Source organism: Nicotiana sylvestris, chromosome 8 (assembly GCF_000393655.2).
Source record: "Nicotiana sylvestris chromosome 8, ASM39365v2, whole genome shotgun sequence".
Taxonomy (NCBI): Eukaryota; Viridiplantae; Streptophyta; class Magnoliopsida; order Solanales; family Solanaceae; genus Nicotiana; species Nicotiana sylvestris.
The window spans coordinates 29,933,683-29,942,430 of NC_091064.1; positions in this window are offsets into that span (position 1 = coordinate 29,933,683).

An 8,748-nucleotide genomic window follows, 5' to 3' on the forward strand; every position below is an offset into this window, starting at 1 on the left:
AGTTAATCAGGTATTGGTAAGGATCCGGATTAGGCAAAAGTATATAGTTAAATTAGCATGTATCTTTTCTTCTAGTTTAGAGACAAATGCATTAGAAATGTAGCCACTTTAGGACGTCCTCTCTAAAATAGAGATGAGCCTCGCCGAATAAAGATGCAAAATTGCGGGGCCCTCAATAAATAACCATGATAATTATCTAGAATTCAGGATAGGCCATTTAATAAATTTCATGGCCTTCTACAAAATAATAACGCGTTAGACTCTTTAGGCGCGGCTTAATTAAATCATATTCTTAAATTCGGGTGCACATTGATGTGACCCAAATCCAAATCTCAATGAAGTTCAAATGTGTCGACGATCACGGGTGCATGGATTGTGACGTGGTTCGAGACGCATTTTCACGACGTTGCAATTCTATAAAAATAAATGATAATGATAAAAGCGGTTTAAACTTAATAAAAGCACATAAGTCACAACATGTATTTAAATCAGATATTTAGCCATTATAACAATTTAAGCGACCGTGCTAGAACCACGAGATTCGAGGGTGCCTAACACCTTCCCTCGGGTCAACAGAATTCCTTACTTAGAATTTCTGGTTCGCAGACTTCATTTGGAAAAGTCGAAAATTTCCTCGATTTGGGATTCAAGATAAACCGGTGACTTGGGACACCAAAAGCCAAACCTTTCCCAAGTGGCGACTCTGAATTAAATAAATAATCCCATTTCAAATATTGTCACTTAAATTGGAAAAACTCCACCCGCGCATCTAACCCTTCGGGGCGGGGCGCGCAAAAAGGAGGTGTGACAGCTCTGACGACTCTGCTGGGGAAAAAACCCAGAACCGCTGGTTCATGGTTCAAGAATTCGAGCTTAGAATAATTGTTATATTTGGCTTTATTATCTGATCTTTATTGCATGTTTTTGCGTAACGTGCTAAATGTTGTCTTTTACCGCTTTGATATTATCTGAACTGTATATAAACTGTGCCGAAACCTTTCTCTTCTTACTTCCGGGGAGAAGCTCGCTGGTCGGGACTCCCTATTCTGTTAATGTCAATACCTAAAATAAGAAAGAGGACGGACAAGTTACAAAGCCGGACGATCTCGCGGGTCCCCGGTACGTAGCCCCCTCCTCGACTCGAGTTGTCCGCTCGGGTGCACAGTCTAGAACAAATACCCAGGTTACGAACCTAGAATAACTTGACTTCATGCCGGATCCCTAGTAGGAACGCTTATCTGCATCATGTTGCATTTGACTTAGGGGACTCAACACAGGGGTTGGGTCCGTCTAGGACAGGCAGCCTGAAACGAAAAAGACCACCCTGGTGCATCCTATTTGTGTTGTGCATTTATTTGCTTCGGTTCCGCATGTCGACCGGTTCCTAAAAAGGGGAAAATAGCAGCGTAGGGGAGATAATTACTTATTTTTGGAAAATAAAACCAATGTCCAAGTAGTGTCAAAACCTCGCCGGAATTTTTTCTAAAAAAAAAACTGTCTTTTATTGAGAGTTATTAAAAAATAAAAAAATAAAATAAAATTTCTTTTATCACTTTCAAAATAAAAAAAAAGAAAGAAAAAGTATTTATTTTAAAAGTAAAAAAAAATGGAAAATCCATAATTCAAAAAGTGTGTTGTTTCTTTTGTAGTACCCCTTTTATAAATTCAGACTAATGATCCAAATATTGCAAAAAAAAAAAATATTTTTTCTTTAGCCTTTATCTTTTTTCAAAATATTAATACTTATTCTTAATTTCTAGGTTTTCTCTATTCATGATATGCCCGAACTAAACCGGTTTGATTCTCACCGGATGTGAGATACGTAGGCAACCCTCGTCGGGTTCAACCCCATTTTTCTAAATAGCCAAAAATCAGTAAATAAATAAATAAAAGATGTGTCAAATTTTTAATAGAGTCGTAAATAAGTCAGGTGACATTGTTTTATCATAAATAGCCGAATGTTCCCGAAAGGGACGCCGGAAGGCTGACTTTGCATAAACAGCCACCTTTGGGTCTTGTTTAGCGTTTTTTAGACCCGCACAGCCTTAAAATCTTTATCTCCGAAGTGTTTAAAGGCCGTGGGCAAAGCTTGATCCTCTCTAAAAAAATATATATTTTTTGAGTCAGTCAATTTTGTTAAAATCACCTTAATAAATGTGCAGGATGAGCACGATGCAAAATGAACATTTTTCAATAATGACCAAAATCCCTGTCAAGTTACGGCTATGGTGGAATGATCTAGGTGTTGAAGGACAAAATGAGGTTAAGAAATATTTGAAAGGTCTTGTGGGTCTGTTGGAAATCCAGCCTCGGGGAGATATCATAAGAGCTTTGGTTACCTATTGGGACCCGGCGCACAATGTTTTCCATTTCTCTGATTTTGAGCTCACCCCAACTTTGGAAGAAATGGCCGGATACATCGGGAATACTGAACTTCCGTTGAGGGAAAAATACTTGGTCGCCCCAAGAGTCGTCACGGTACATCGGTTCCTGGATTCATTGAAAATACCTAGAACAGTCCACAACCCGGATCTAGCAGCCGGATTCTGTACTCCATGCTTCATATATGATAGATACGGTCACGAGGGGGGATTCAATAATCCAATCAACAAACTGTGCAGCAAAGGAGTTCGTCAGAAGTGGGACGAGCACAGACGGGTGGCGTTCATGATAATGTTTCTGGGTCTTCTGGTATTTCCGAGAAAAGATGGAAACATTGATTTGAAGATATCTGGGGTCGTCAGCACTTTACTCACGCAAAGTGGCAGCACTCTCGCGCCAATGGTGGTATCTGACATCTTTCGAGCTCTCACAGCTTGTAAAGCTGGGGGAAATTTCTTCGAAGGTTGTAACTTGCTCCTACAGATATGGATGACCGAGCACCTCTGCCATCATTCCGGGGTATTGAGCCATGGTTCCCCGGAAAAAACCCGCATAGAAGAATCTTACACGAGAACCAGAGAGATCATTTGGCCCAAAGGAGTCCTGGCATGGACCTCGTTCTTGCAAGCTCTTACTGCCAGCCAAATACAATGGACGTTGGGATGGTTGCCTGTTGATGAGATCTTATATATGTCGGCGGCTAAAACTCATTTCTTGCTGATGGGGCTTAAGAGCATTCAACCTTACGCACCCGGCCGAGTTTTGAGACAGTTCGGAAGGTGCCAGACAGTACCTCATGAGGAAGATCTTAGCACTCAAACAGTTGAGATAAGTCCTAACGGACAGTTCCCAGAAGCGAAGATTCGCCAAATCTGGAATGAGGGTCAATATTTGAAATCAGATACTTGCGTGCGGGATCGAGCCAAGGGAGAAACGGCGCCAGGTTACCTTGCATGGTATAGAAGGGAACTCGAGCATGAAAGGCCAGCTAAGAGACCCCACATCCGGGATTTCACCGAGTCATCGCAAAGGCATTGGGATTGGTTAGCAAAGGAAAGAGGTTATTGTGCCGAAATCAGCAGATTAAAGCAACAAGTAGAAGGCATGAAATACGAGCACAGCGTGCAAATTGCTACCGATCTGGGAGAGCGGAACAGGTTAACTCAAGAAAATGAGATGCTCAGAGCTCAGATCAAACAAATAAGGTTGGATGCAGATAGACAACCAAGGCGTCGATCGGACGAGCAGCTGATAAAAGGGCTAAAAGGTGAAATCAGGGAATGGCGAGATGGCTTGGAGAAATCTGAAAACATCATAGCAGAGTTCAAGGCACAATGGGATACAAGAGCAGATAAGCATCGCAGATACCTGAATCAATCGGAAGGCGACCACGAGAAGACTGTTGCTAAAATAAAGAGAGAGATGACAACACTTGAGATCAAAGCAGCTAGTCAGGCAAAGGATTTCCAAATTGAGAGCAGATACTGGTACGACTCAATAGCCCAGATGAAGTTGGAAGTACGGCGATTGAAGCATCAACACGTACAAGATGTTCAAGTCTTCAAGATATGCAGCGATCAGATAAAGCACCTGCTTGTAGAGAAGAAGCAAACCAGAGATAGGATCAAAGCCATTTCCCACGCCATCACCAGACGATGTCTACGATGTGAGAACATGTCCAGTGTTACCTTCCTCTCGGCAGTAATGGTTTATGTCAAGCAGACTATGCACGAGCTAGAGCAACTTGAGAGGGATCTCACGCCTAGGACCGCGGCGAGGCCGAACGATGCCCCGCGGAAACCAATTTTTAAAACCATAATGCATTCATAGGTCAAATCTGTATCTTAGCATCTTCCGCCTGTTTTTCCATCAGGGTGATTTTCAGTCTATTTTGAGTCTAGGTTTATTTTCAAAGTTTGCTCTTTCTTTTGCAAATGTAGCTTGTAATAGAACGTTTCAACAATAAAGAGGTTGTTTCTTTTACGCTCATTCGTGTTTTTCGAACTACGTAATGATCTGATTCACGTAAGCATCGTGATACGTAGGCAATCCTCATCGGATCCGGTCACATTTTCTTTTTACTACAAAAAATAAAAAAATAAATAAAATAAAAGGAAAACAAAAGAGAAAAAGAAAAGAAAAGAAAAAAAGGAAATAAGAGGAAAAATACCGGAATGACGCATGCTCTCGTAGCAGACATATAGTAATCCACTTAACTGTATAGGTGCATCATGCCCAACGTGAGATTAACTATCTGTTATTTGCTGCAAATTAACCGTGCGCTTGTCATTGAGCATTTTTCCAGGGTTTTTGAAAAGACGGTTGGTTTGGTGAAAGTCTGGCCTCGCACTCATACTTCACGAGGTCAAGGAGAGGTGTTCAACTACCTGTTGTTAGGACCAGAAGCAGTACTCACACTTACTTCACCAGGTCAAAAGGAAGTGTGGAAATGTCTTCGGAAATTCCATTGCAAACAGTCCCCGTCTCTGAGGAGAGCTCAATCTCAGCCGTCCTCACACCTGAATCCGCAACTGCGGAGGAAAATAGAATCCTACGGCTCCGCATGTTGGAAATGCTGGATGACTGGAACAATGGGAAAGAGCCGCCAAGTGTCGTCCCCGGATTCCCTGAATTATTCTCCAGGTCAAGTGGGACTTCTAATGTCCCCATAAATTACCCTGCTACCCCATTTGGGTACCCAGCCACCTCCGCCTTCTCCGCAGGATCACCTTCTGAGCCTCATCCCCGAATGTCGGCCACTGATGCAAGCATGAACATCTTTACTGCATCGCCTTGCCCAGCTACGGCACAGCCTGCCACATACAAGCCAAGCTTTGACTCATCCTCTTTTACATTCCAAGCACCATCGTTCTCAATGGAACCAACCAGGTTCGCTACCAACAATAATCCTCTACCGCCTCAGTGCGAACTCGCACCGGGACAGGATCAGAACCCCAGGATTGCAGAACAAAATGAGATTGCTAAGAGAATGAGAAGCCTTGAACAAAGTTTGAAGAATATGCAAGGGTTGAGCGGACAAAAGAGCGTCTCTTACGCCGACCTGTGCATGTTCCCTCACGTGCACCTGCCAACGGGTTTCAAGACCCCCAAATTCGAGAAATACGATGGGCACGGTGACCCCATTGCACATCTTAAGAAATACTGCAACCAATTGCGGGGAGCCGGCGGAAAAGAAGAACTGCTAATGGCATATTTTGGGGAAAGCTTAGTAGGGATAGCTTCGGAATGGTATATGGATCAGGAAATGTCCCGATGGCATATATGGGATGATCTCGCCAGAGATTTTGTAAAGCAATTCCAGTATAACATCGACATTGCGCCAGACCGAAACTCTCTGTCGAATTTGAAGAAGAAGCCTTCGGAAAGCTTTAGAGAGTATGCTATTAAGTGGCGTGAACAGGCGTCGAGAGTGAAGCCTCCCATGGATGAAGTGGAAATGGTCACTACCTTTCTCCAGGCTCAAGAGTCTGACTATTTCCAAAACATGATGTCGGCCATGGGTAAGCCATTCGCGGAAGCAATCAAGATAGGAGAGATGGTAGAGAATGGGCTGAAAACGGGTCGGATTCTGAGTCAAGCAGCCATAAGGGCAACCTCCCAGGCCGTCCAAAGCGGGTCTGGAGGAACGACAAGGGGGAAGAAGAAGGAAGAAACGGCTATGGCAGCCTCTGAAGCAAGGGAGTATCGTCATCCCAGGCCCCATTTTCCGGAAAGGGCCCCACAACACTACTACCCCCACTCAAATGTGGCATATGCTCATCAACCTTATATGGTCATGAATGCCCAACCTTATAACCATCCACCACAACAAGCCAACCGAGGCCCAGCTCCACCTCCCAGAAATCAGCCTCCTTACCGCAACCACTATAACCCACAACCCCCGCAGAATAACTACCGCCCCCAGGAGCCACCTCGACGGCGGACTTTCACGCCCATCGGTGAACAATACTCTACATTGTTCCCTAAGCTAGTCCAGTTGGGTTTCTTGCAACCAATTCCCCAAACGAGGCAAAACCCGACATCTCCTTCTTACAAAGCCGGAGTCAGATGCGCCTATCATTCAGGGGCCGAAGGACATGATACAAACGACTGCTGGTCATTGAAAAGAGTGGTCGAAAATTTGATAGAGCAGGGGAAAATAGTGCTAAGGGACGAAGAGATCCCAAATGTGACTAACAATCCATTGCCCGCTCACAATAATGGGCCGCTGATCGGCATGATTTGTGAAGACAAAGAGTTCGACCCTGCCTTGAAAGCCATAATTGCCATTGTCGACACGGGGAGGAGGCCTGAAATAGACCAGAAATCAGAAAGGGGGGAGGAGGCCAAGGCTGCAGAAAGCAAGCCTGAAAAGAAGGTGGAGAAGAAAGTAGTACCAGCAAAGGGTGAAGTTCTTTACATACCGCGAGGTCAAGCCAAGACGACGCAGAACTTCGGGATCAAAAAGACAAAACCTATGTACGTGCCAAAAGGGGCCTATGTGGTCCGGGGGACGATTCAACCACCTCGGCTGAATGAGCCAGTGGTTATCGGACGCGTGCCACAAAAGCCAATGACCAACCCGTCCACAGTGCCGTGGAATTATCAAAAGACTTTGGTAACATACAAAGGTAAGGAGGTCATGGAAGAACTTCCAGAAAATACTTTCGTTGGAGGGTACTCAAATACCCAAGAACTGAACAACGCCACACAAAGGCGCTTCCCTCCAAAGGAGCCCGTGAGTGTTGAAGAAGCGGAAGTGTTCTTCCAACAGATGAAGATGCCGGATTACGAAGTGATAGATCAGCTGCGCAAGCACCCTGAGCAAGTATCCATGCTGTCATTATTAATGAGGTCAACCGAGCATCAAAAGATCCTGCTGAAAACCCTGAATGAAGCATATGTACCGGTCGAAACCTCGGTGGAGCAACTAGAGCGGATGACAGAAAGATTCTTCGCCGTCAACCAAATCTCTTTCAACAAGAACGATTTACCCCCGGAAGGAGCAGCACACAACAAGGCCTTGCACTTAACAGTGAAATGCGAGGACTACTATGTCAAGCGGGTAATGCTGGATGGGGGATCAGGTGTTGACATTTGCCCGCTCTCCACGCTACAAAGAATGGAAATTGGGGCAGGAAGAATCCGACCCAACAACGTCTGCGTGAGAGCTTTCGACGGCATCAAGAGAGATACCATGGGAGAAATAGACCTGTTGTTGGTCATAGGACCAGTCGAATTTCGAGTAACCTTCCAGGTGATCGACATGGACACATCCTACAATTTCCTCCTTGGCAGACCTTGGATCCATGCGGCAGGAGCCGTGCCTTCCACTCTTCACCAGATGGTGAAATTCGAGTACGAAGACCAAGAAATCGTGGTCCATGGGGAAGACGAACATGCCATTTACCGGGACCCATCCATCCCGTATCTTGAACCGAGAGAAGGGAGCGAACATACGGTCTATCAAGCTTTCGAGGTGGTACTGGCAGAAGCAGCACGAAGAGGGAGTACCTTGCCCCCAGCCTTTCTTGTCTAACGCCTCGGTCATGGTGGCCAAAGAGATGATCCGGCACGGATTTAGGCCAGGGAAGGGACTTGGACGAACCCTTCAGGGAATAACAGAACCCGTTACTTTGCCAGTCATCAAGAAACCTTTTGGACTAGGTTTCAAACCTACTCCAACAGACGAAAAATGGGCAAAGAAAAGGAGAAATGAGGGCTGGAAGTTGCCTCAACCACTGCCAGATTTATATGCGACTTTCGTCAGGCCAAGGTACGTTGAAGAAGAAGATGATGAGGTCTTCACAGCTGAGGAAATCGAGGAAATATGTGGGGCGATGAGAGAAATGCTCTACGAGGTCCACATGGTTCAACCAGGTGAAGGCACAAGCACTGCTGAGATGCTGTACATGGGACCAAACGCCCAACTTCAAAACTGGGAGGCCATGCCATTCCCGACTAGACGGAAGTCCGGGTAGATCTGCCCTGCCACCTTTCCTGTATCACAAGTCATCTCCGGGACATAACTTGAACGTTTTCTTCTTTTCAATTGTTGTTTTGAGTTCCCAGTTGTAAACATTGTTGTCTTCCAACTTTCCAAAGAAAATATACAAAAAAAAAATCATCATTGCTTTCCTATTCTTTTTTTTGCTTTGATTTTTTATTAGTTTTCCTTTTATCTTCCTTTTCAGTCCTAATAATGCGGCTTTGAATATGACATGCTTGCGGACTTCACGCCCAGACCACAATGAGCTATTTAATTGCGAATTAATGAACCCAGAACCAGAATATGATGCGGAAGAGGCTTTTAGAGAGATAAACCGAGAGTTGGAATATTTTGAGAATAAACCTAAGCCAAATCTG